This window comes from Hermetia illucens, chromosome 3, assembly GCF_905115235.1.
Source record: "Hermetia illucens chromosome 3, iHerIll2.2.curated.20191125, whole genome shotgun sequence".
NCBI classification, from domain to species: Eukaryota; Metazoa; Arthropoda; class Insecta; order Diptera; family Stratiomyidae; genus Hermetia; species Hermetia illucens.
The window spans coordinates 54971821-54999723 of NC_051851.1; the positions used below are offsets into that span (position 1 = coordinate 54971821).

Here is a 27903-nt window from a genome sequence, read left to right on the forward strand (position 1 = left end):
GCAATTAATGCAGATATTTCCGACTTACTAAAATTAAATCAAGGAGTTCTATCGATTCCTGTAGCCTACGAGCATACTATCCATACCAATTAGATGCTCTCAACCCTTCCCGTTCCAGTTTTCGTTCCGATTTACTCATCAATGTTTGATCAGGTAGACTTTCTCCTATTCGGAATAGCCTTTGGTTTAATTATATCTTGGATAGGATAGTTCTTGACGTGCATTGAATTTAATCCTTCTACGCTCCTTTAATTTGGACCAAGATTTTATGGTTGAATGCTTGTTTTGGCATTAGGTGCATGGGAATGAGGTTTACATAAAAATCTGGTCTACATTGCTTATCCCTCACGGATGATAAAATTTCATAAATGGATTTTCGGTACCTCCGTACGCATCTTTGGAAAAATAGCTACAGGAGATTCTATGATCCTGAATCTACAATGTAATCCGGGTATCATTAGGCGTAACAGAGGGTTCACATAGATTAATTTCTATATTCAGTGGCTCTTGTGTGCTATTTTGAGCCTTCGGCACTGCGTCTGGCTACAGCTTTACTCAAAAATATTTTGAGCTGCGAAGAATTCCACTATTTCTTTTATAATCAACAATGCCGTATAGTATGCAAAACTCCTGGTTGCGATAGTCCACCATTCTAAATTGTTGGGTATTGTGTACCGAAATGTAGCTTCAGATGAAGAGGGACGGGGGGCTGCTGATATCAAAACGTCTTATTTGTAGACACGTCAGTTGTACATGTAATAATAGCAGTCAGTCATAGAAATATTTGTCGGTCGTGGAGGGAACAATTAGGCTAAATTAATGAACGAAGGAGATAGAAAATGAATTATCCACAGCACTCCGCTAAAGATGGTCCCAAGCCGGTTTGAGAAAGGAGGAGGGACGAGTCACTATAGTCTGAATGGCTGTGTATGTAGGTGTTTCATGGATTGGGTGGTTCAATAATATTTATTATTAATTTATTGCATCTTTACCCCACTGGGATAGTGATTAAGGATTCTCTCATACTATTGCCTGCTTGTTGTGAAAGGCGACTAAAAAGGACAGAAATCTGTGGGCTAATAACATGTAAATTTTGAATTTTTAAATGCTATGACAACGTTATCTACGCCTCGGATAAGGTTAGATATACCGACAACAAGCCTTGACTATCATATCAGGACATGAGCTGGTTTTTGGACTATACGTACGCCCTTCGATAATGGTATCGATGGAACCAGCTTGAACGTGAGTTTTGGCGTTACAAGCTAAACATTGTGTCCGGATAGCTGAGTGGTTAGAGCGCAAGGCTGTCGTACGGAAGGTCGGGGTTCAAATCTCACTGGTGGCAGTGGAATTTGTATCGTGATTTGACGTCGGACACCAGTCGACTCAGCTGTGAATGAGTACCTGAGTCAAATCAGGGTAATAATCTCGGCCGAGCGGAATGCTGACCACATTGCCTCCTAGTGTACCGTTACGGTCTTGAATGAAGTGCTCTAACACACTTCAAGGCCCTGATCCAACATGGATTGTTGCGCCAACGATTATTATTATTATTATTAAGCTAAACATTCTGTGCTTACGTGAAGTTAAATAGTGAGACTCTGGAAAGCGATCTTCACTATCTTGTGGTACTGTGCTTTTGTCCTCTTGAGAGTTTACGGGCATTAAGTGTGAATTTGGTGTTGGATTAATGCTTACGGTAACCGCAAATCGGTTCCGAGCAGAATACTAACTGCGAGATTCCGGTCCAGAATGAGAAACAGTTCAATAGTACAGTGTTAACCACCAGCGGGGACTTTCGATGCAGGGAATAAGGAGGCTTTCTACGAAAAATCTAATGCAGTTCTGTAGAGACTTCTCGGACATGTGGGGAAACACGATCAAGCACAAAGCTTGCCGTAAAGTCAGTTGAATTTCAATTAACCGGCAACGTATGAGTAATTAGTTCTTTATTAAGTTTTGTTATAGTAAAATAATATTTTTCAAAGTAGCATTCTTGTGCGTCAACATAACGCTTCTAGCGAGTTTTTCAAGCCTGATGGGCCTCGTGAAAATCGGCATCGGAATGCTCTCCAGGATTCGTGTCGAAGCTGCCTGAACTTCAACCACGCTGCTGTTAACGCCGTCCTTTCATGTCTCTCTTTATTTGGAACACCAAGAAAAAGTCAGAGTGACCCACATCAAGACTGTAGGGAGAGTGTACCCTCGTTGCAAGCTTGTTTTTGTTCAAAAATTTGTCTTGTTTTGAAGGAGATGCCAATCGTCGGAAGTCTCTGGGCGAGTTCGGTGGTTCTGATTATTCAAAGGAAGAAATATTCTCGCGTAAAACTGTGCGGCAGGTACAAATTCCTTCTGAACCACTCCCTCCGCATTAAAAAAGGCAGTGGACATGCTTTAGACCCGTGGCCTGCTCATGCGACCCCTTTTGGGTTTTTTAGATTGATCGGAACTTTGATAGTTTATTTCCAGGTCATACTCGAAACGACACGTCACGTTGCTAGTAATCACTCTGTCTAAACAGTTTGGTTCTTTTTCCAAACGTTCACCCATTTCACATTGTCACAGGCTTTGTCTTTACTATTGAATGTTCTCGACGCGATTCTCTGGTTTGTTCGCTTTAGTGGTTTGGAGTATACTGTGGATCTTTTTTCTCACTTGGCTGAACCCCCTCCCCCTCTGTGCGTCCTTATCTCGCTAACAAAAAATTAATCCCGGTACTTTTGGAACGCACATTTGTAGTTCACGCCATCATATTGATCTTCAATCTGATACAAGTTTCAATGTATCCGCTCTGAGAGGGACCAAAATATCAAGGACCCGACGCAACTAGCAATGATGTGGGTGCTTTAGTTTTGACCGTTAAAATTGGATGATTTTTGGAGTTGTTCTCTGACCTCGTAGTGGCCGTTGGAGGATGCCGTCCACAGATACTCGGGTAGGAGACCTCTTTGTAGTGGCTTTGACTACAGAGCTTCTCCGGAGGCTATGTGGTAAAGTGGAAACCGCGATGATTCTCCAAAATCATATTCTTGATGATAATCCTTCGATATGGTTTTGGTTTCATTATTTCCAATTGACCCCATTATGGGTGGCTTGTCTGTCTGTCTGTAGTTATGATCTTATCGCGGGCGGAACTTCCTGTGTTTTTTTTTTGTGGAAATACGCTGGTCCGCATCTCTTAATTGCGGTTGAGGCGTAAGAAAGACTTTGCATTCGCTGGTATGCTGGTATGATATGCTCTCAGTATAAGCAAATAACTCTGTACCGCGCGAATACGGCTCTGTTTGTTGTCCCCGAAGTAAACTGTGTCTGAAATGGGTCCATGCCCAGGGCTATCTTGTCGTTATTCCTAATATGAGTTGGTTTCACTAACTTTTTCGTAAGTGATATAAAGTTTCTCTAAACTATTCTTCCTTAACCCGACGAGACATCCATTTTTATCGGAGCAAACAAAAACTTTGAAACTACTCTATAGCTCTGAACCAGAGGCTGGTGTAAGTAGTTATTTGTAACGCTTTAAACTTCAAATCAGACTATAAAGAAATGTGAGGAGGACTTTACAAGTAAGGATGAGATCTTCTTTGCGTTTCACTTTTGTTCCGTTTGCTAGTGGGGTCGGCTTATCCCGACCGGATTCATCACTTCTCTTGATAGTAGACTTGGGCTAAGTGGTGCCGGCAAATTTATTATGATTTAGCGTTTGAAGTTGTCTCTATTTCGGTCGATCTTCAAAATCACCAGCGGGGAGCCGACTGTACCTACTGACGAACTGTGAATCGCGGAGCCCCGTGGATTCAGGAAGATTATACGACTCGGCTGCATTGTGTTCGAGAAAACACCCGCATAGGCCATCTTTCATCCGTCGGCGAAGTATACGGTGTCATCTGCCGGGCAGGATTGCAAGGCGTCATTAAGCTTAGCTCTATTGTAGTTCTTACTAAGCACCGGCCACCGCACAATAGGATCGCATACATTCAGAGAATTATCCTTGGCCGAGGACTCCATTTCCTTATAAACGTCCTTTCGTAGGCGCGGCAGGCTATACGTGCCTTCTTAAACCTCAGTTCTATCTTTATCTCCATGATGACACCCTGATAGAATGATGATGATGATGATGTACTTGGTAGTCATCAATTGAAGATATGATCCGTCGTGGATCTTCCCTCTCAATCGCGGCACTGAATTCTTGAGTTTAACGGTTCCATACGCGCCTTTGAATAGGTATTTTTTTTATATTTTCTCCTTCAGCTTCGTGTCCATTTCGATTTTAACTCTCGTGATCTACTGGACATGGCAGGGGAAATAAAGTATTTGTGGGCACATTTTCACGGTCAATTACGCCACCTTTTTCGGTTATTGGGATAGCTCTGTTCTCTTGTTTGAGTTCGACTATACCAGGTGGCCCTTTTCGATTACAGAGGGCATTGCAAATTGCCCGACTTTTTCTTGGAAAGTTATTAGGCAAAGCTATAAAACTGGCAATTATTTTTTCGTTTAAAGAACCATGTTTCGATTTTTGCAGTGGTTTTTAAAAAAAACTTGCCGGAATCCTAAAACAATAGTTCTTAGCACCGATTGTTGTTATTTTTAATTTAATTGTCTCAAACTCCCTACACACAAACGGCAATTCATCCTCAGGGAAATAGTTGGTGGAAACAAGGAGTATCTCTCATAAAGTGCGTGAACAAAAACGAAGGTCAGCTACATGCGAAATCAATAATAGAAAAATGTCAGTAGTTATTTGGCTGGCCTGGCTTTCTCAGATTTGAGATAAAAAGATAGCTTGGTATGGTCTTCAAAGTAAAATCTGCACCTTCCCTGCCATAAGGAGACGACTTTAGGTTCGCAAAAGTCTGCAAGCGCGGCAGAGGCAATAAACCGCCTGAATAAATACATTTGAGAGTAATATAATGGACTCATTCTGTCTTGATTCCTTGGGACTATGATTACCTCCATTTCTAAGTTAATTATCTTAAATTTCGAAATCTGTGCAGATCTTACAAAATCATCCAGCGTCGGATCAAGCCATTTGCTAAAAACATTCTCGGCGAATGATAAGAATGATCTCAGCAAGGAGCAATCGATAGTTGTGTTATTCATCCCAAAGCCAACTCTTGAGCCTAGTGTTGTTTTTCCCTTAAGCAGTATCTGCCGAAAATAAAGCATGCATGAGAGACATCAGCAGAATAACAATCGTGGTCCGGTCTAGGCCTGTCCTTAGTAAAGAACTCTAAGCAACCTAGTTTTTCCATGGAGCCCCCCAAGTTGATATTCCCAGCAGTTGTTGGGCATCCTGACATACGCCACCACTTCATCTCAGGCAGGGTCTGTCATGCCTTCTTTTTCTACTATAGATACATATGTATGTTTTTATGGATTTTTGTAGCTGAATCAGCGATTTATTCATATGAAATTGCAATAGTAAGGATTCCTGGTAAATAATCCTAGCAATCAAAGTAAACTTCAACTGAATTTAAATAATCAGAACTTTAAGTCATCCGACCCAAATATGCAAGGTTAAGCTTCTAAAGCTCGTTGCTGCCCAAATCCGAATAAAATGAAGTTTTACTTATTGCAACAAGTAAAAACCATTATCTGATAACTGAGCTCACTTTCCGAAGCCAATTGATACCATTCTATCACATTGACCTACCGATATGTCCACACACGCACCTTGAAATGAACAATAAAGTAAACAAACGCGCAAGAATTTAATCATATCTGCCTATTGACATGTACACCTTACCATTTATTTACTAGAATAATTCGTGAAATATTCCAAATATTCGTATAAGAAACCTGCAAAGCATTCAACCCGTTCATATCACAATCAAATTGAATAAAACCCTAAAAATATAGGTGAACGATAAGAGCACACCAATCGCTTATCTGTAGGGCCAAAAAAGATAGCAATCTTTCTGGAAATAGATAAAATGTTATGTGAGTACGTAACAGGTATGTTATATGTATGTTTACCTTTGCATACCTTCTCGATGATGGATGGAGACAGGAAAAATAGAAAACTTATTTTTGAAGTTCAATACCTGTCGGTTGCGTGCATTTGATTGAGTGATAGTCGGACCTCTCCCACTTGGACGATTGGGTTTCCATTGAAAGTATACTCAAGCACTTATGGGATGTCTACTGGTTGCATGGACGGACCGTAGCTGATGTGGATCCGAACTAATTGGGTGATGTTGAACGGGAGCGTACAAATTGAGCAGTGGAAATCTACGCTGTAGGTCTGATGCAATAAGTTTTGCTACAGTGTTTGGTATAGTGCTGAATTCATTTTGATTTTTCGGCTCAAAACGTACTGAGTGTTATATGTAGCATTTTTAATGCTGACTGAGTTTGGCGCACTTTTCCCCAAATGTGTTTGGTTTTTCCCGAATGTATTAAACCATTTTCCTCATCTTAGACCCGAAAAAGTCAGTCCGATTTCCGGAAAAGGTATAAAAAGCCCCTTGTCTTCTTAGGTATGCGGTTTGAATTCCTTAGACAAATTATCCATTACTCAGAAGAGTATATAGCACTGATCTTTATGGAAGTCCTGCCCTGATAGTTTAGCCGTTAGCTTTCTAATTAGTATTGCGCTGAAATGTCTCTTCGTATAAGTAAGTCTCGATTAGTTGAGTCCAATATTTAGTGATTCGTTTTTTAGCTAATGACCTCTGAATACACTCCTATCCATAGAATACATTCAATATAGGGATAGCATGTCGAAGCTTTAATATGGATTTCACCAAACTGTATTGATGGTCGGCACAAACAACATGATGCTAAACTTAACTTCAGAGGTGTTGGGCTATCCTCATATTCTATGAAGCTCTCTTGGATCTCTCCCATCGGATCTGTGAGGCAAATTGGACAACATGATGATCGGACTTCCGGTTGATTGTTGGGCTTGGGCAGCATAACCATTCTTTGACTCTTCCATTGATCGGAAAGAACTCCGTTTATCGTGGATAGTGTAAACCGTCGATAATCCAAACGGACCTGTTCCTTAAGGCTACCGCTACACAACGGCTTCGCCTGTTGGATTCTGGCAACGCTTTTTCCAGAGTTTTCGCATACAGCGGGTCCTCCAGTCCATTATTTTGTTGTTGAGTCCTTTGAAATGAGTTATAACGGGCAAACACTTCTGGCTCTTCGATAATTACATCGCAAGCCGCTGGATTTTTTACACGATCTGTAAAACTTTTTTTGTGCGTTTCCCGATGTGTCTTCCAGAAGTACCTTGTTGAACATTTATTCTGTTTGATGGTTCTATATAATTCCTACACGTGGTTTGGAAGATGACAGCCTGATAATCACTGTGTGTGTACCCTCGCTGATATGCCACTGAAAGTCTTTGGTAAGGGTGTCGCTGATGAAGGTGAGATCTATAACCGATTATAATTCTCCAATCCGATATGTGCTGACTCCCTCAGAGTTCGCAAGTACCACATTCAAGCGTGACAATGGCTTTTCGCAATACTCGTCCTCTTGCATTTTCTTCTGCCCATTCATTGAATTCGCCGTTATTACTTTGGGATTGTAGCTGATTGCATTAAAAGATAGTTTCTCTAGCAATGAATTGAATTCCTCTGATGTGAGACTGTTAACTCATCATCAACGGCGCAATAACCGGTATCCGGTCTAGGCCTGTCTTAATAAGGAACTCCAGACATCCCGGTTTTGCACCGAGGTCCACCTATTCGATATCCCTAAAAGCTGTCTGGCGTCCTGACCTACACCATCGCTCCATCTTAGGCAGGGTCTGCCTCGTCTTCTTTTTCTACCATCGATATTGCCCTTATGACTTTCCGGGTTGGATCATCCTCATCCATACGGATTAAGTGACCCGCCCACCGTAACCTGTTGAGCCGGATTTTATCCACAACCGGACGGTCATGGTATCTTTCATAGATTTCGTCATTGTGTAGGCTACGGAAGACTGTTAACTGCTATAGATATATGTACCTCCTATCTTTATACCTGTAAATCCGCCCTGGACTTCCGCTGCCTTGCTCGTTTTATCTGTTTTCTACATTTCGCTGTGCAGATTTTCGTATTGTTCGGACACGATAACTAAATCCACATTGCTATCGAGAACGCTCTGGGAAAGTAAGTTTTAGGGGCGCTCGTCAGTGATTCAGATTTAGTTGCATAAACTTAATTTCACCTTATTTATTAACACGTTTCTGAACACTGGGCATTTACTGTTTCTTGCAATGTGGGTCCTGTTCCCGTTTTCCATTTCTTTGCTTTGTTTTCCGTATTTCTGGCACAGATTGGATATCTTGAGAGCTAATGCAAGCTTTCGTTATGTGGCCGAACTGTCAGCATTTGAAATATTTATGCATTTGGCTCTGTTTTCGTATTCTGCACACCACCCATCCAATACGTATTTTGCCTATTGCAATCGGCGTTTTTGCTGCTTCGTTCACTGATTGTAGCCTTAATTGAGACTTCATGGTTTCATAAATCTCGCACTTCGTGGTGACTTCATTAAGATCCTTGCACTTGATCAACACCTGTTCATTTTGATGGCTGACACTTCAATTTTTTCCGTAGATCTTCACCTCCATCTCTATCCGCTTTAAGCTCCAGCAACAGATGATCTTTTTGTGTACGTCTTATACCCGTGACATTATCGCTCAGTTCAGTCACGGGAGTATCTGGTTTGGCTTTGCGCAAGAACTCCACGTTCGTTGGCTCGCTGTTTTTTGTTATGATCAGGGCGTCCGGTCTGGCTCTCCTTTGAGGCCGTTTTTTACTTTCAACTTTTGTCCAGGTAGTTTTCGTTGCAGTTAGTGACCTTTTCTGGATCGACAGATAAGCTTTCATCTCCCATTTCATGGGTTATGCCGGCATTGGTTTCTCCCTTTTTTATTTTTAGCTGTTCGTTGTGGAGATTGTAACTTTTCATTGAGATCTGTTGGCCGTTTATTGCGTATTTTAAAAATATTCTCTTCACCTTAGCCTTCTTTATCAAAGAACTTTTTGGGAAGAAATATTTTCAGCATCGTTTGTGTTGCTACAGCAACCATCACTTTCCGCTGACTGATCGGCACTATTCCTTCTTATCGTGCTTTCGTGTCCTCTTTAGCTGTGAAGTGCCCTAATAGAACACACCTGGTCTTTGATAGCGTGGTGCATGTTATGTTTGCATGTCGCTGACTAACATACCCCATTAGATTATGAATCATTGATCCCAATTGTTTCTAAACTAAAATTTATTTTTTTACCATTCAGTATGTAAAAAATATTCCGCGCTGCAATTGTCGGTCTGTCTGTTACACGCACTCAGAAACTCTATTGACATGAAATTGAGTGGAAGGTGGGAACTGCATCCCGATACATACTGTCAATTACATTGTCAATGCAAAAGATGAATGTAACATTTTTTTCACCGAACCCATTCTCAGAAACTACCCAACAGAAAAATCTAGAAAAAATCATGATGAAGTGCCGATCTTGCGGTGTCTGACTTGTTTGTAAATATCCTGGGAGTTCAAAAGACTGCTTTAGTGCGCATGTCATACCAGCTCTTCTGAGGCTATTGAGTGCATTACGGTGTCGAGGATTGCAAGTAGGACTTGTGACATCTCTAGGAGCAGTTTCTACGTTGAGATGGTCACTACATTCTCGGTTGCCCGAAGAGTTTCGAAACCGCGCTGCTTCTCAGAGAATCCTTCAGAATTTTGAATAGCTTTTACTTGTCCTGGCTTTAGCATTTCTTAAAGCAGCTTGCCAACTACGTCCAATATGCCATTGCATCACGCGTTGCAACCTCGAACGAATCGTTGCATTGTCGCTATGACGAGTCCCTAGCGGTGGCATTTATTTCGAATGAACTCTGATTTTTTATATATTTTAGATAGTAAGGATACACATCAAGCTTTGAAGCATTCCATTTTCTTGTGCCCCGTCTTTTTATTTGTAGATCGCGGCGATTGTCTGAGTTGAGGCTGTAAGTCATATACTGGTTATCACTGCTGATAATAACTATACGCAGCTTTTCCTCCTACATAATTTTTATTTTATTTAAGTAACATAGTTATGCTGTTCATGGGCCAAAATTGCATGTATCTTTAAGGGAAAGGAATATTTCAGGAGCTAGTAACTCCATTCTGCAGGACTTTAGCTATTGGCGTAAAATCTTTCACGGCTTTTCATTCTTTGGGCTATCTATATGAGCCTCCCAACACTAGCATGGTATCCGGCATGGTGCCCACGCACCCTGATCTCCTGAAGCTTGTAATGGTACCTGTGTTGGCTTCTTTCTCTGTCAATTCTGTCTCCTAGTTTTGAGTTGAATCAAATATTGAAACTCTCTAATGCTATATTGCTGGGTATCCAAAAGCGCAAGTCTTTAATCTTTTAACGTACGCAAAGGCATTTCCAGCTCCATTCTATGCTAGAGTCAATCTGATGTTGGCGGGGCACCAAATTGCCGTTGTACAAGTTTCGTCCTTAAATCAGGTTCTGCTAGCCTAGTGTCGTATTGTTCCCTGATTATTACACCTACTTCTTTTTCTGTAACAAGCTACTCTATTAGCGCATCTGCAGTTCTGCTTCTACGCATATTAACTTAAAGAACACTCACTTACTTTGGTTACGCTCGTCCGCATTATCCCAAAATGTTGGACAGTGGTCTTGCTTTCAGCATCCACATAATAATATCATTTTAATGTTTTGCTACACTGATTATCCTTATACCTATTCCGTCGTAGCGGTAATATAGCTTACTTCTGTCTAAGTCTTTGAAATTCATTCTTAGGTGATCCATATCGAGATTTCGATAGCTTTTCTTCGCTTTCAGGCAGAGACGTATTTTTTTGCTTGAGGAGCGGTTAGCTTTTCTTTTGTTAGTGCTCGCATCTGTTAGTTGTCGTTTAGCGTTGTAACTTTATCGCTGATTTTTTCAAGGGTCGTTGGGGGTTTCCCTCAACATTGCTTTCTCTTGTAATAATGAGAGTTACTTAAGGAGGACGATCAAACCCGAGTTTTTAGGGGACTTGGCTCTTATCACGAAGCCTCATCGGAGGTTCTCTGATACTATGGAAACCGGGATGGTCTTCTAAGAGCGTGCATTCCAGGAGGATTCCTGGAGAATATGCGATCGGCCTGGTTATTTGCAGTTGAGTCACTTGTGTTCATGATTGTGGTTATGCCCACATCGCAGGGAGAACTCCTTGTGGGTCCAAGCATGCAACTCGGGTCCGGTATTCCTTAACTTTAAGTGCTTCATAAATTCAGTTTTTTTTTTATTTTTTTATCGATGGGGTATATCGCCTTAAAATATTGTGTTAAACTTCCAAAAGCCAATTCTCAAAATTGTGAAAGATGTGCCGCCTTGAAGTACTTTTGCCGAGTCAGCTACACGTGAGAGATCTCACATTGTTTTGCAGAGCTGACTTTCATAGTTAATTTTCAAATTTTGCCAAGATCTTTGATGACACAAATCCATCATACATACATGAAAATTGTGACTGAGAGTGTGCACGCCTATTAGGACCTCTACGGTGACACGCACGTATATCAAACTGAATAACTTTTTCGTATTTTTCAACATCGCCCTAAATATATTAAAGTCGTTTGTTATATCCTGTCTTTATATTCTTAAAATAATTTTTAAAAAACCCTAATTTTTCGGGTTCTAAAGGAACTTCCCCCTTAATTGCGGTAGAGGGTTTAGGTAGACGTTGCATCCACCATTATGAATGCTGAGCCTCCACTCAGTATAAACTGGCATCGTTGTGCCAGTCAGTGGTCTCCAAATCGATCCGTGTCCAAAGAGGACTGTGGAATTATGCCATACGGGGGCACTCACGTCAAACGCCCAAGACTATGAATATTCTACCGAAGGAGCTGCGTGTATCGTTGCCTATAGTAGTTAGCGCACAAATTCAGGTTTAACTTTTTCTGTTGCTCCAAAGTTAGAAGTATTTTATTCTTCAGATTTTGTAAGATTTCGGCATCGTTGTGTCTTTCCGTTGGTTAGATAACCATTGCCTCCATTCTTCAATGTCTGTTTCTCTCTTCGCTTTTTAGACAGATTTTTCTCACTTGTTCTCTTTTTCTGTTTTATTTCTCTAGCCACATCTAGCATTTTTAGCGGTTTCTCATTCTTATCGGCTTTCTGCTACTTTTTTGGCTTTTTAGCACTCGCCTTCTTGTTAGCGCCGTGATTTAAGTAGTTAGAGACCGCTCTTTTCGCCGCATATTATGTCTTTCCTCTGCGATCTTCGTATTGATTATTGGGGCTGGTACTGGAAGTACTTTGTTTTCGACAGATTCAAATCAAATTTTATGAAAGTTCACATGATTAGGGATGCGTGTAACATGTAAATCTTAGTTGGCTTTTAGGTCCTTCCATCAAACGTCTTCATATACAAAGGAAATTATCTAAATAGATTGAACAGTTTTTGCTTTGATACGGATAATATTGATGTATCATTTCGTCATTGTTTTCCTTGAAACACGGAACATCAAATCCATCCTGGAGACGTTATGCCTAATTAATTGAATATTAAATCGTTTTGTTTAATATTAGGTCCCTAGAAGTTTCATAATATAATTTTAATTAAATTAATTTCTTAGGAATAATTTCCTCAGATTAGGTTCTCTCCACAATCCATCAAATTCACGTTTTATGTAAAGAGATGAATAAGGTGAGGCTACCCAATTTCTAGTCCTGATGTTATGTCTTTTACTTAGCTCCTTCGTCTTCTATTTCGTTTTCCCTAGAATATATCGATTACACATTATTTATCCAATGAATTTACAAATACCATACATTGGAAGAAGCTTGAAACAATTCTGTTCATTTTCATAATTCCTCTGTGACTTTTTCATGTGTGCTCGCTTTGTGCTTAGAGATTGAAAATGGAACTTTTCAACAAATCTCTTTTTTGGTGAACCCATATAAAAGTCTGAAACTTTAATAGAGTTTAGGTATCAAAATATAAACAAATAAAATAAATTCGACTAACGTTGTCTGGGTCTTAAAAATTATCTGCGATCAATTGTCGGAATCAATTAGTTCCATCAATTTCGAGTATTTGGATGCAGTTCTTTTTCCATTACTAGAAACCTTCTAATTTCATTTAGTGCTTTTGTAATTTCGCCTCGGGCTGTAACCTGTTGAAAATGTCAAGTGCGTCCAGTGAAAGCTCGTTAAATTCAATTTTCCATGACAATGAAGCAAACAACGACGCCGATAGCCCATCTCTGTTGCTTCTCTTCAGGTGACCGAATACGACATGTCAACTCAACGTGATACCACCCACATTTTATAAAGAAAGATGATTTGGGCTTATTTTTAGCCCTTTCGCCCTATGCCTACAAGTTACCTGATTAGAAGCGAACAGGTGAATAGAGACAATGGCGAAACATTGGAAAGACTAATATCTGCGATGAACTGATATCTCATTATCTACGAGTATCTCGGCTTTTAGATATTTTGAAGCTCCATTAACCTCTTGGTGGTTTTCGGGTTGCGGTCGCAAAATATTGTTGAATCGACGATCGTAAAGATAAAAATAATTATAAGTCTTTTTTCCAATTGCTTTGTGAGTACGTGTAAGCTTTCTGGAGCACACTTGTTGAATATCGCTTAGCGTGCGAGCGATATATGCAACGTATTGCTGGAACATACGCTCGGAATGAGCGTATCTTAGTCATTAGTGTACTGTTGGTGCGATAATATAACCTGTAGTGCTATCACGCTGGAATTGCGTTGAGTTTTTTTTTAGTATTCATATTTGGTTTTTGTTTGAAGGAAAATAGTATAAATAGTCACTGCAGTGAGTTTTTGAACAGTGAAATCCCATATGTGCCTCGACAACAATCTGCTAGCCTAAACGCTTCCGTCCACGTGAACTATCGCATACGTAGCTGTGCTAAGTATCGGAAACAACTGCACCACGGCCCAAAATATGGCAGTAATTAAGTTCGTCGCATTAAGCACTGTCCATTGCACATCGGGGCCAGCATAAAAATTATCAAACCGTTAAAAGGATTACCAGATATACGCCGAAGGATTACTAGATACCAAATTTGCTGTGGATTTTCGTGAAATCCACTGCGGAATATCACCTGTATTGCTATGCTCTTCCGTGAAATCGATTTTTCCTTCAACATCATCTCTCTATAATTTTGTTGTTGTTCAGATGATGGGATTATTGTTGGTTGTGCACTTTGACGAATGTTTAAATTGGAAAACCGATTATTTCGCTGTTTGTTTTTATTTACATATCATTGAGTGTTGATCGAATATTTATTGGAAATTACCGGTACGGTGAAAACAATCTTTAGAAGGATTTCAAGACTACGTAGGGGGAGTTAGTAGTCCTTTGTTAAACGGAAATACTTCTAATCAATCTGATTTGTCCTTACTCTTAACGGAACCGCTTAAATTGACCGCAAAAGCATTATTAAATTAAATTTCCCAGAAGATTTTCAAAGTAATCAACTTTATGAAATGCTGCTGGTTACAGCCCCTTCCGCAATTTTACAACCTGCGGTTTTTATTTCTGTATTAAGAGAAACAACTTGTTGCGAGTAGAAAGGTTGAATTGTGGCTGATTACATCTTTATCTAAAGTTTTTACACTTTGATACGCAATGTGTTATCTGTTTCTGATATGGATGTGCATGTTCTGCTGAGAATAATGTGTTCACCAGTGGTTTGGGTATACAATATCGATGAGAGGGTGTGGTTATCATTTCGTCAACGATATTTCGTTTTGTTGTTATTACATTCGATTTTTCGACAGTAAAACTTAACTGTCAGAAGGCTTGTTTAGAAGCAACAGATTTTAAGTCCATCGGAAAGCCGGAATAATGTTCAGAATTCTGTAGTTTTAAGGATTTAGTAATCCAGAGCTACCTACGGGGAATTAAAATCAATTTCTCTTTCCCAAATGTTTTTTCTGTTGGTTCTAATGTAATATCCTTTTAAATGAACTGAATAAATTTGCTGGTTACGGAAAGGCATGTCAATAAGCAGCCAGACGGTGAATCGATTCCATTTATTTTCTTTTTCACAAAAACTTCAAAAGACTTACATATTGGTTTAGGTATTTAGAGACTTATTGTCGACATCGATTACCATAGTCTCTTCAGTTACCTAAAGTAAATATTTTCTTTTTCGCGACCTTCGCACAAGAATGGAATTGCAGGTAAACAAGATATCTACAATTCCATTCTTATGCCGAGCCGGTTACGGTCTATAAGGACTATTGTAACTTGTTTGTGTATTGATACTTATTCTATTATAATTTGATGATTTGTAATTTTAATCGATCCTGTCCTCTATCTAAAGTTGATGGGATTATACGCTTTAACATGTTTTTGCCGCCAACAGACTCAAATTCAGCCACAAGGTCAGAAACTAGCATATTCATAAAAACAGTATTTGCAAGGTGTTATGCCATTTCTAATCTTTACAGAATTTCTATTGAGAATGACAAATGTGGATATGAATTTTTGGAAACCTAACTTGATTTTTATCTATAAAGTCTGGTCGTAAATAATATCAGTACTTTGAAAAGCCATAACACACGAGCAGAACATCGACCGCAAAATGTTTTTCTATTTTTCGAAAGAGCGAAAAAATACAATTCCAATGCCGCCTCCACACACTGGGTTGGTGTCTTCTAAACAAATTTTCTGATTTGTCCAAGAAATCGCAACTCAGTCGGATCGGTTGCAAGCGACTGCAAGCTTACACAAACCAAATCAAACACTCTATCCACGCGTTTCAATTTGCGATGGCTTGTTGAGGTTTGGGAAACGTGTGAATCCCTCATAATGAGGCATAAATCTTTCAAAACGACCGCCTTCATTATTAAACGGGTACGTACACACAGTTTCTGTGTTTTTGCAGCTTCCACGGTGATACTTCGTTTGAGCAGCTCGGGGTTTGGATGGCGTATTTCGAATGCATTTCGCTCCAAAGCGATCCATAATTCCTAGTCCAGCGGTTTTAGGTCATGGCTTCCCGACGTTCAGTCTTCAGCATGGATAAATGCCGGAAGCTTTCTGTAAGCTATTGCTGACAACGTGTTGACTTATGCGGCGGGAATCTTGTTGGAAGATCCAATCTTTACGAGCGTATCATTGAGTGGCTTGACTACTGGTTCGGGAACACTTTCTTGGTAAATTTGAGCGGTGGTTTTGACTCCATGAGTACAGAAATGGACCTTTCCAGGAGATTCCCCATCAAACCATCACGGACGTGGGATGGTGGCCTCGTTGAATCCGTGGGAATCTGTCTTTACCGTAATATGATGTCGCACTTGTTTTGTTTGTTGTATTTATATTCAATTTTTTTCGTCTGTGGACCAGGTTTTTTTGAATGAACTTTTGTCGTATGCGCACAATGGGTTTTTCGATCTCTCGACTCTGAAATGCTCCAATCGCGGAGTAAGGAGGTGTCCAGTATATGGTTTGTAAGCTTTTAGGTCTTCGCTCAGAATACGAGAGGCCGTTCGTGGCGACGATTTCATGTCAGACGCTTATGGCAAGAGTTTCGATAAATTCTCGATCGCATCGCTTCACTTTTTCCGTACTTAGTCCAATCGACAACATCGCTGGTTTCTTCGTAATGTTTTTTAACCGAAAAAGCAGCCGTTCGTTCGCTTCAATCACTCGAGCAATAACGAGTGTATGTCATATAAGCGGCGTTGTGCCCCGCCTTCCATAAACCAACAATAGTTACGCGAACGTGATACTCACTCCACTCCATCGTGTCGATTGGAAATGTTAGGAATATGTATGGAGAGCGACGACACTGTTCCCAATACTATTACCGCCCTCCATACGGCATAATTTCTTGTTAGGCATCGCTACTGACAGTATTTATGACTAGACTGTTCAAATCTCGGAAAGCAAGGAAAGTTCAAAAATCGAAATGAAGTGGTGTTATTAATCAGTCTGATGGAAACGAGACCTTTTCCGTTGACTAGTTATGAATATTGGACAATCAGTTAAAAAGGGAAGGTTGCGAGCTTTACTTTCCATTGAAGAACAAATTGTTCGTCCTCATCATCTTTAGTCGTTGTTCCGTTCAGTAGGGGGATCGAATCGCCTAGATTTGATTCATATTTTTCTTCCTCGTAGGCTTAGTCCGGATGGAGCCGAGGCGCTCTTAAATCAACATCTAGCGCATTAAGTTGTGATCGGTCTTTAGGTTGTTTCCAATGAACTTGGATGTACAGGTTTATCTTAGCTAATGAGTTGCCAACAGCGCGAATCGCCTGACTATACCATCGAAGTCGCCTCTTTCGCAATGCTTGTACAATGGACGACCATAGCGTGTTACGCCATTGATCCAGCGTAACTTTGTCTTCATTATTGCGAGGCGGCTTTTATTGCCTTTGGTATCTGGTTAGCACTCGGAATCATGCGTGCCGCCAGGGGACATATTGTGATAACTTTATGATTGTGTCTATCATAATGATTTTGATAGAGACGCTTTTTCTAGTGGATCCTGAGAACATCGTCATTCCAAAGCTAAGTATCTTGATGAATAAATTTCCTACCCGACTTTCTGACTCTAAGGGATGCATAGGCCGTTTTCTGCATCACATTTTTAGTTTGATTCCACGTTTTTCAACGCTAGTGTGAGATCATTTGTTTATCCACAAATTCCCCATTTAATTGGGGGGTTGGAGGGTTGGTGCTTTGCTGTCAGTGGCAGTGAAAAATCACTCCAAAGCATCTTTTGCGAATATAATCGATCTTCGCGTCATTGTTCCTGCTATAACACGTAATAAGATAAGATAACCAAAAATAGACGACAGTTTCGTCCAGTCTAGAGGCAACTCACCAAAGGGCCTTCTTAAATACAATTCATAACCCCAGGGCGGAGGTGAGGAAGCGTCTGATGTGTTGCCTCTTTCCTGGACGAAACTGCCTATTTTGATATAATTTTGCATTGTAAGCGAGGGCAGAGGGGCCCGTAGACCAGAAACAAAGGCAACTTACTGCCTCTCTTCAATTGGTTCAGCAAGTGCATGGCAGACTGAGGACTTCCTCACATCTTTAAACGCAAACTTAGATAAGATCCATTTGATAAACCATGCATTGACATGCACAAGATGATTTCCGCAAACTGGAAAATATGTATGCTCATGGAATGTACCAAAGACCTCCATGGCACCTGTTGTTGTCTGCGTTTGCGTCGACGGGATCATTATGATGGCTTTTAATGTCGATACAGCAACCGGAACACATGTCGCACCTTTGATACTTCACCATCGAGTTCCTTGCAGATCGCAGATATCATTGCGCTTCTTCCGAAGGTTTCTTACAAGTTCTTTCGTATCGCCCAAGTGAGGGAATTAATATTTAGTGTACAGGCATGGATTGTGTGTGTGTGTCGAGTTTACTTAGATCCTGATCCCACCCAAGTGTGAAAATGATTGGGCCTATCCTGCCGGATCGATGCATTGTGATAAAAAAGCATTCTTTCGAGGCATGTTCGTTGGCATGATATAACCTTTTCGTTCGTTTTCTTGCTCGGTTGGTTTATTACCAAGCGAAATCAAGTTGGTTTATAATTGTTTTCCTTGATCTTAGCATTTTATGATATTTTACTCAGGTTACTATATACGTTGTCCCAAAATCTCCTTTGCCTAGGTTGGATACTAGGATATTCATCTAGTTTTCTGCTACTTTTTTAGTGGATGATAGATCAGAACCAAGTATAGCTTCTTGTGGAAATTCCAAAAACTAAACCAAATAACGTCCAATATTGCTTGCAAAATGAGTGATTTCTGATGACGAATTGGAGTTTTATAATTTAATCATTGAAATATAATTTATTTTCAATTTTAATTTGGAATGAAAAACTCATTTAAGGGGAGATATATACCTAAGAGCCGGAAAAGGATCACTTTTGTGAATTTTTTAAAGAAAAGCAATCTGAAATTTCGGATTGCGGTTTTAATTATCTATAAGTATATACTTTCAAAAATATATTTAATTTTTTTATTTAAAAATATCAAAAATGTACAAGGATATTGTATAATCCTTGGAGTGCTGTAAAAAAAAGTCGACGTACACAGTATCCAATGGCATTTTTGCAAAAAATCACCCGATAAGAAACGATAAAAAAGATTATTAAATTAGAGACCATAATCTAGTACCTTTCACAGCCGATTTTAAAAATATCGATTTATGGCAAAAAGACGGCCGATTGAACATAGATAGTGATTTTTGGTCCAACAATTAGTTATTACTTTGCCTATAAAACAAGACCAAAGTAACGAAAAAAATCCTGACAAGTACTAGATAATGGCCTATAGATTGACTACAAAACATCATTGGTTTTCGGCATCGATTAGAAAAACATGGTTTTGAGAAAAACGCGTTTGAAAATTTGAGAATTCGTAAAATACGTTTCACTTTCTTAGCTCTGAATTATTTATCGACATATTACCATTTTCATCAGAGGAAATTTCAGATTTCAAGAAAATATGAAAAAAATAGATTTCGATCGACCATCTGGGTGTATATCTCCTCTTAAGGAAGGAATTTCTCTGGAAAAATGTTCAATCTTAACAAAAATTCCTCAGTTCGGGGCATGATGTTTACGCTTTCCAAATTTCACGTGATTCTCGGCATATTTTCCTTCCTCAAATCGGACTAATAACTGTTGAAATCATTTGGGTAGATTAATTTTTTTTTCTCATTTTATAAGAACAGTAAATTTCCACTCATCGTCACGTCAGTGTGTCGTCCAGTACCCTGATTCTGTGTTAGCTGAAGACGCGTTTTATATTTTATGACAGAATTTTCGTCCGAAATTTGCTGCACTTTTCTTTTTTGGTTGGTAGATATCATTTCAGGACAATCCGTGCAAAATTCACCTGATTTTGAATCGCTTTCTTGTTTATTTGATTTTTTCTTCCATGGGATGTAAGCTTCGAATTACTTCTCTCTTTTTATGCAATTTTTTGCTCGAAGTTCTATCAAGGTTCTGTGCGTTTTCATGATCGTAATACTTTAATCAAATTACAAGTTTTATGTTTCATTATCTAATTCAATTAGTTTTCAAAATTAATAATCCTATGAAAAACCATCGGAACATGTCAACTGTACGATGGGACACAAAAAAAATCGGCGAACTTTACTCACCTCAGTTACTCAGTTATATTATAGGTAATTGCCTCTGAATGAGATACACAAAGAACTTTGTGCGATAATAAAGCTCTAGGTAGGGTGACTAATGGAAGCAAACTAGATGATAGTAACGCAATACAATAATATACCATTCTAGGAAATTAGTGTAATACTTTTAAATCCTTAGAATCAGAACGTTTTAAGAAAAAATGAATTTCAAAACCTTTGTAAATCTTTAATGACGGTAGGAGAAGCTTACGACATCAGAAAAACACTTCTTCTCAAAAGTTTCGTTTTTCAATTTTTTGTGGCGTACCGGGGTTTATCTGATAGTTAAAGTTTCGTATTTTGCTGTCTGTAGCGCTTGATATGATTTTCTGTTGAACTTAAGGGTGGCTTGTTGTCCTTATAGCGCTGTTGCAATTGTCTTCTTGCAGTTATTTCATGTTACCAAAGTTCTGGCATAATTTGAAAGTCGAGACCTCAATAATTAAAGAGGGCTGAAATTCCTGGACAGATAGCCAATAGGTCAACTAGTTGCTATGGTACATGAAAAGATCTGAAATAGAAGGTGGACATGACAAGGATGAATGAAATGAATCCGAAACATGGGTGTCGGTACCTCTTGGCCAATATACCTCTGAACTTCGGTAGATCTGCTCGTTTGGGAGAATTTGACAGCCAGCTTGACAACTATACTATATTACCTTAAACCAGATCTATATTTGGGGTGAGAATGCCAGCAAAATTTTCAGATCCTAACAAAAAAGGACGAAACGCATTATCTCGAAGTGGATAATGGGACGTGAAGGTATTGACTGCAACGGAAAAGTGAATACATTTGTAACAAACGGGTCCTAATTACTATTTCGAGGATAAGATCCTGCATATATTTTGCAAATTCCCAATTGCAAAAACCATAAGAGACTGGTAAACCAACTAATCCATCAATGGAAAATAACGGTGGGCTGTAGGTGCAATAAACTCGTGTTACAGTCAGTCAGTTAGTATGATCACTCACCATCTAGGCTATTCTCGATATTATCAGCTTCATAACGAATTCGTCATTTTAAGTCTTGGAAAATACTACACAATCTGAATTTCTCACTAGGCACAGATGGGGCGTGTATACGGAAACTACAAAAGCTTCCTAGCTGAAGTGCTCACTTCTCGGTTGGAGACTTATTTTTGTAGTATCTAGAAAATATTTTCGAAGCGACTTTAATTTTTGCTGCTATATACTTCGAGGTTTTATTAAGAAATTTGTACATGGATAGTTTGTCGTTGGTGCACAAACCTACTTTCTTGCGAAAATCGTAGATGCTACTGAATACTCCGCGTGCCTTATTGATACTGGTGGTGTGGGTTAAACAACTTTCAACCGTGATGTGCTCACTGTAGCGTTTCCGAGTCTTATTTTTAAACTTTTAGTTTTTCTTTCTTTAGAGCCTAAGCAGTTAGATTTCCCTTAAAAATGCCCATTTGCCTCTTCGCTTTATTTATTTGGATATCCCAGATTCGCCAAATGGCTTCTCTATTAGGTCGCCGTTATTGGGGATCGGAACATTTGCCGTGAAGATATTATATTGACTTGACAACTGATATGAATCCTTATGTTACTTCCTACGTTAGCTGCAAGAAATCGGAGAAATCATTCCCCACGCTAAGAAGAAAACCTTCAAAGAAATTTATCACAAATCTAGTTATGGGAATTGAAGATTTATGGTAGAAATTAAATTCTGGATTTCCCAATCAAATCCAAAATAATTTCAGAAACTGATTTTAATATTTTCCATTTACAAATTTGGCTTTTCAATTTCAAAATCAGAATTGTACATTTCAAATTCAGGATTTCGAACTTTATACCAACTTTTTACCGTTCGGTTAGAATCGAGTCTTGGAAGCTCATCATTTTCTTGTAATGAACTATTACATTTTATCTTTTGTCGTTCTAATGAACTATTGCATTTCGTCTGGGTAAAAAATTAATCTCCCTCAAACTTTACTCCCTCTTTTCATAGTCTCGTCATTCAAAATCGACATATGAAAAAATGCGTTGGTGATTATGGCTGCAATTGATTCCACCGCCCCCTGTAGAACTTTATCTATATCTATTGCTAATCGTCCTCTTCATTCCCAAGAATTATAAAATTTAAATTGTGGTGGTGTCAATTACTTTCAGACACTTACTTCGACCAAAAAATGGGCACCCGCCTTAACTACTTCATTTTTCTGCGGAAATTCACTTATTTCATCAATTGATCAGCCAATACTGATGAAATTGATAAAATTTGCCCTTTAATGTGAATAAATCCAAAACGAATTAAAAAAAGCTTCTTAGATAATGCGTTTTATCGAAAAACACTTCCTGTTTTTTTCTTCGACCGTTACTGAAATCTGAGTTTTTTATCATCGTCTGCCTGCCCTTCGAATCGATGGAATGGCCTATGCCTCAAAATTTGATTCTTAAATTAAGACCAAGTGATGGATTTCGATCCTTATTAGTTTTTAAGGTTTTGTTTACAACGAAATCGTATTAAAATATATAAGGGGGTCGGGTGGGGGGATCCTATACCTGCAAAAGGGGGTATGCATTGCTTGCATCGAATGTAGTCATTTGGGATACCAAATGCAAGATCTAGGTTGGTATTATGTGAAGCCGGTCTTAATTTTGACGTTTGTTTTAAAGGCGGGGAGTGTGCGGACTATAAAATGATCATTTCCTTCACGGACCCATTCTCAGCAACTACCCCAACGAAAAATCTGAAACTGCCCCTATATATATGTCCAGTCCTCAAAATATCTTCCATATCGATATCTACTCATCAAGTCTTTTATTGTTTTTGGGAAAATTGGCTAGAAACCCTCCTTAAGGGGGAAATCCCTCTAAATGGCGAGTTTTTCAATATTTTTTTACTAAATTTTACTAAAATTTACTAAAAATTGGAAGTATTTATTGTGATTCGAAAATTGCATGATATTATTGATATTGAGAGCTATTTAGACAATTTTTTTGTGAGTAAAAAAAAAACAAAATTGGTGCGCTATAACTTATCAAAGTTGACTCCTCGGGTGTGTGGTGGGTAAATTTTTTTGATTCAAATATGTTATTCTGCTTTGCATTAATCCAAATTTAGCAAAAAAAGTGAAAAATCAAAATTAGAGGACAAAAAAAAACAAAGAAACCCGTTTCTGTATAAACAATACAACAACAAACAATTTATTATAACAATATAATTGAAATCCTTTGCGCGAACAAATGGATTGAGGAATATCTATTTGAAGTCGATCGCTTCATTAGTTTTTGAGTTACATTCCACGGCGCGGGAAAAAAAACCTGTTTTGAGAAAAACGCTTTTAAAATGTTCGTTCCTAAAAAGTAAAGATTATAGTGATTTATGCTTACTTAAACTTTCTACACTGTTTCGGTGAGAACAATAAACGACTGTTACATAAGCCACGTAATCACACACAAATGACTCCTATTATTCAAAAAGTGAACTAGCAAACTTGCTGGGTCCAAACATGGCATCACTTCAGAGAATCTACACGAACTTCCTATAAGACTCCAGACATTGAAAATACATTTTACAGATAGTAAATGAAGTAAATGAAAACAATTCGGGAAACCGGAAGCTTCACGCTTCAGGTATAAAAGGTTTTGTGCTTCCCTATGTGAGGAGCATAACGTAGTTCTTCTTCTTCTTCGTGGCTTATAGCATTGACCCGAGATATTGAAATCGCTCAGTTCTGGGCAGGTTACTGCCATTGCCAGAACAGAGCGATTTAAATATCTCGAAGGGCAGGTTACTGCCATTGCCAGAACTCGGCGATTTAAATATCTCGAGTCAATGCTATCAACCAATGGAGAACTGCGTAATGAAACTGTTTCACGCATTAATACAACCTTAATGAAGTGGCATTCCCCAACTGGTGTTCTTTGTGATCGACGTATCAGCGCCCGTCCCAAATCTAAAATTTACTGCAATGTTGTCCGTCTGCCGCTCTCTATAGTTCTGAGTGTTGGCCGACTATAAAGGACAATGAACGGCGTCTTGCGGTAATGGGGACAAAGATGTTGCATTGCACTGGTGGCGTGACACGTTTTGATTACGTCTGAAGTGAGAATATCCCCCATCAATATGGGTTTGCATCGATTGTGGAAAAACTGCAAGAGAGGCGTTTTCGATGGTGTGGTCACGTAATTCACGCTAACGAGAATTCAACAACTAGTAGTGGTCAGAACATCGAAAGTATTGGTAAGAAACCAAAAAGCCGGCCAAAATAATGGTGGCTTGATACGCTGGATGGGGATTTAAAGGTCTCGCGATTACATCCTGATCAGGCATTTGATAAAATAAAATGACGAAACCGATCACCACAAGCCGACCCCGCTTGTGAACTGAAGGCTGAAGAAAAAAAAAAAATGTGAGGAGCGACGAGTGCACGGCAGCTCCGTGTAATATAGCTAAAAATTCTATTCCCCTCTATTTTCTAGAAAGCGGTTTAAATAAATTATTTGATGCAAAGACTGTTATTAACGGTCAACCTCATACGCTTCACGCTCTCAGTTTAATATTATTAGCAAATGTCAACAATTCAACCAACATCAAATATAAAAAAGGGCTAGGGAGAAGTAGATTCTTCTTGAATGGAATTTTAATATTTCTATCGAATTTCAATTATTCTCGTTAATTATGACGTCAGCGTTTTATTTGTATGGCTTGGGATGCTGTTAATTAGCACGAAATTGATAAGTTTGAACTTCTATAACTTTGACACTAATAGTTCGATTGTCATGGAACTTGGCATGTATGCACGAGACTGTCCTCTATGCCAGTGCCAGTGCCTGGATGAACTGAAGGGGAGTTTTTTATTCAATTTCTAAAAGTTGATAATATACTATTAGTAAATTTATTTGAACAGATAACGGAATGGGACATCTCTCGAAGATTAGATTTCACATAAGTGTTTTACACAAAATCTTAAAAAGGGCTGCAGATAAGTAGATTCTTCATAAATGCGACTTTAATATTTCACGCGAATGTCAATTATTCCGGGTAATTATGACGTCAGCATCTGATTTGCATGGCTTTGGAAGCAGTAAATTCGCGCGAAATTGCTAAGTTTGAACTGCTATAACTTTGGCGTTAATTGCCAGATTTCCACGAAATTTAGCATGTGTATACAAAATATTGTCCTCTATGCTGGTACATTCGGAAGTCCTAGAATGAATTTAAGGGGGGTTTTCAGTAAACTTCTAAAAAGTAGTAATATTCTATTAGTAAGTTTATTTGAGCAGATCTCGGAATGGGGCATATTTTGAGGCCTAGATTTCACCTAGGCGCACCACCCTGACTTTTTTTGTTTCCGAAAATGAGTCCTGTCCCACTTCAAGTGCGTACATTTTGACACCTTACTCACGCACTTTGCGATTTATGACAAAACTAATGTCAGTTTCGGAAAGTACAAATTGAGACTTTTCATTTGATACCCTACACAACTATATCCGGTGAAAAAATTTTTAAACTCCACCTAAATTTATGCCACTCGCTGTATGCGTTAGATTTCATAGCTCCCATCTGTCCACCATATTTCGTTCGGGTCGGTTTAGCCGTTTTGGAGAAAAATGCGTTTGACAGACAGACAGACATTGAATCGATTTTAATAAGGTTTTGTTTTACACAAAACCTTAAAAAAAATAAGCCCGCCTTCCTTAAGTTTATCGTAGAGTCATACAAATTTGCAGTAAAATGGTGAACATCATACCACTCTTCACAAAGTTAGAGTATCTCAATTTTTACGTCCGTGTAAATTTGGTGTAATCCAAAACATATGTTACACACGAAAGTGGGTTGTCTGATATGCTGCATATACATTACGAGCTACGTACAAATGGAACTATTTTGCGTCCAAATATTCTTACACAAGAAATACATAATACGTTTCATGCCAGAAGGGACAAACTTTCGATTTCTGACTATCCCATTATTTACTAAAAACTGCAAAAAAAAGTTGTTTTGTTAATTCTACTATGGTTATATCCTTTAAAAATTATGGAAGTTTGTCATAAAATGTGGCTCTTGTTATCAATTGTTGTTCGTAGTTTTCCGCTTATGCAGGTATCCTTTGTGAGGGCTTTTCACAATTATGAAATTCAATGAATTCAAAGCCATTCAAACGAGAAATCTAAGTCGAACTACCCATCCGTTCAGTTGTTAACTATATAAACTTTCATTCATCTAAAAATTTGACCTTTTATATGCCGCCGTTGCCAGAAGAGTTTTGTTACCCATTTTGTCCCATTACCTCAAATAATATAGTGCTTCAGGTGTCACTGTCTAAAAATACCACATTTTTAAACGCAAGACCATAACGGGCGTAATAACCATACCTGCCTTCTGCCTTCTTTTTAGCATTTTCTTTGATATATTGACATTTATGCTCTTTTATAAAACAACATAAAAAACTGTAAACAAACCACCTCATGTAAAAGACGAACTTGTTCATCAACAACATATTGACCCATTGCCTCTTCAAAGCAATTTTCAATACCGCAAGTGTGGGCACACATGATGACATTGAAAATAAATTTTATCAAAACGACAGTGCGGCTAAGGCTAAACCGGCCTGGCGGCCATTGATCGAATCGATTAATTCCATAATATGGATGTGAACCGGCTTGGACGGGACCGATATGGTTGCGATGATGTCGACCTCTTGAGTGGTTGAAACTGACAGTGGTGACATATTTACTAAACTCATTCCACATATGTGTACACTAACTGTAGGTAGCCTACGGCTCCATCATCATTCATTTTCAAAGTCACTCTCGAAAATGACTCAGTTTTTAATCCAAGTTCGTTATGAATATGAACAGTCGGGGGGCGGACTATGGGGTTGCAAAGTGGTATGCTGTAATGGCTATTTTTGTGCCTTATTGTGTGTGATACGTTGCATACCTGGTTTAGTATTAAAAAAAAAACACGATAAGAAGCCGCTGATATAATCCCATGTATAACAACACTAATTGATTTCATGGTTGGAGTTGCCAACCATTAATTAGGAACTTGATCGCAAGACTTTTCAACAACTTACTAAACTTTCTTGGCTAATGAAAAGGTTTGAAAACCACACGGAGTAATGTCAGTACGTGTAATTTGTGGATTTAATGAATGAAATAATTACAGGGTTTTCCCCATAATATTATAATAACCTCAACCTATACCGGAAAGTATTTCGAAGCAATTTATAACAGGTTGCGTTGAGTTGAAACAATTACAGCTTCTGCTATATTTTTTTACTGTTTCTTCTTGGGTGACAATCATCTGCTCAATGAAGAGAGAAAACAAAGTAATGAACGCCAATAGTTAGCAGATTGATATCTTTTAGATTCGAAGGGATCCCTGTTGCTCATTGAAGGCTAATGTGGAGAAATGTCACCAAATTAATTTCTCCTGCGGTCATGTATCCTTCGATAAGAAGTCATACCTTTGGCTAGTCCTATGCCTCTACTTCTTGGGCTTATCTTATATAAATATCCAGACAAAATTTTGCAATTGTATACATTGGCAACCCGTTCTGATACGGGTTAAATGATCATTGAATTGGAAGGTGTAAAATTGATAGTCTCTCTAAAAAAAAAAATTCTCTGGGTCCGGATTTTTTTGCGAACAAGATTAACGACAGTGAGTGTTCTAGTTGCTTCTGAATAAAGCTCGTATGTACGGAACTTTTACGGTAACTTGAGTATACAAATACGTATTTTCGGTGACACAGT

General features: G+C 38.8%; 1 protein-coding gene across 16 annotated transcripts in view; it reads left to right on the forward strand.

Moving 5' to 3' along the window:
* The window catches only part of LOC119651794 (protein lap4), a 460994-nt gene that overhangs the window by 208359 nt on the left and 224732 nt on the right, over window positions 1–27903 (forward strand). The window contains exon 1 of one of the 16 annotated variants that reach the window (XM_038055574.1): window positions 13648–13731. The exons of 12 other annotated variants lie outside the window; for them this stretch is intronic. The gene's annotated coding sequence lies outside the window, so the exon portion shown is untranslated. Of the gene's footprint in view, window positions 1–13647; window positions 14094–27903 lie in introns of those variants that run through there. 3 more of the 16 variants (XM_038055571.1, XM_038055570.1, XM_038055572.1) reach the window with 3 other exon arrangements.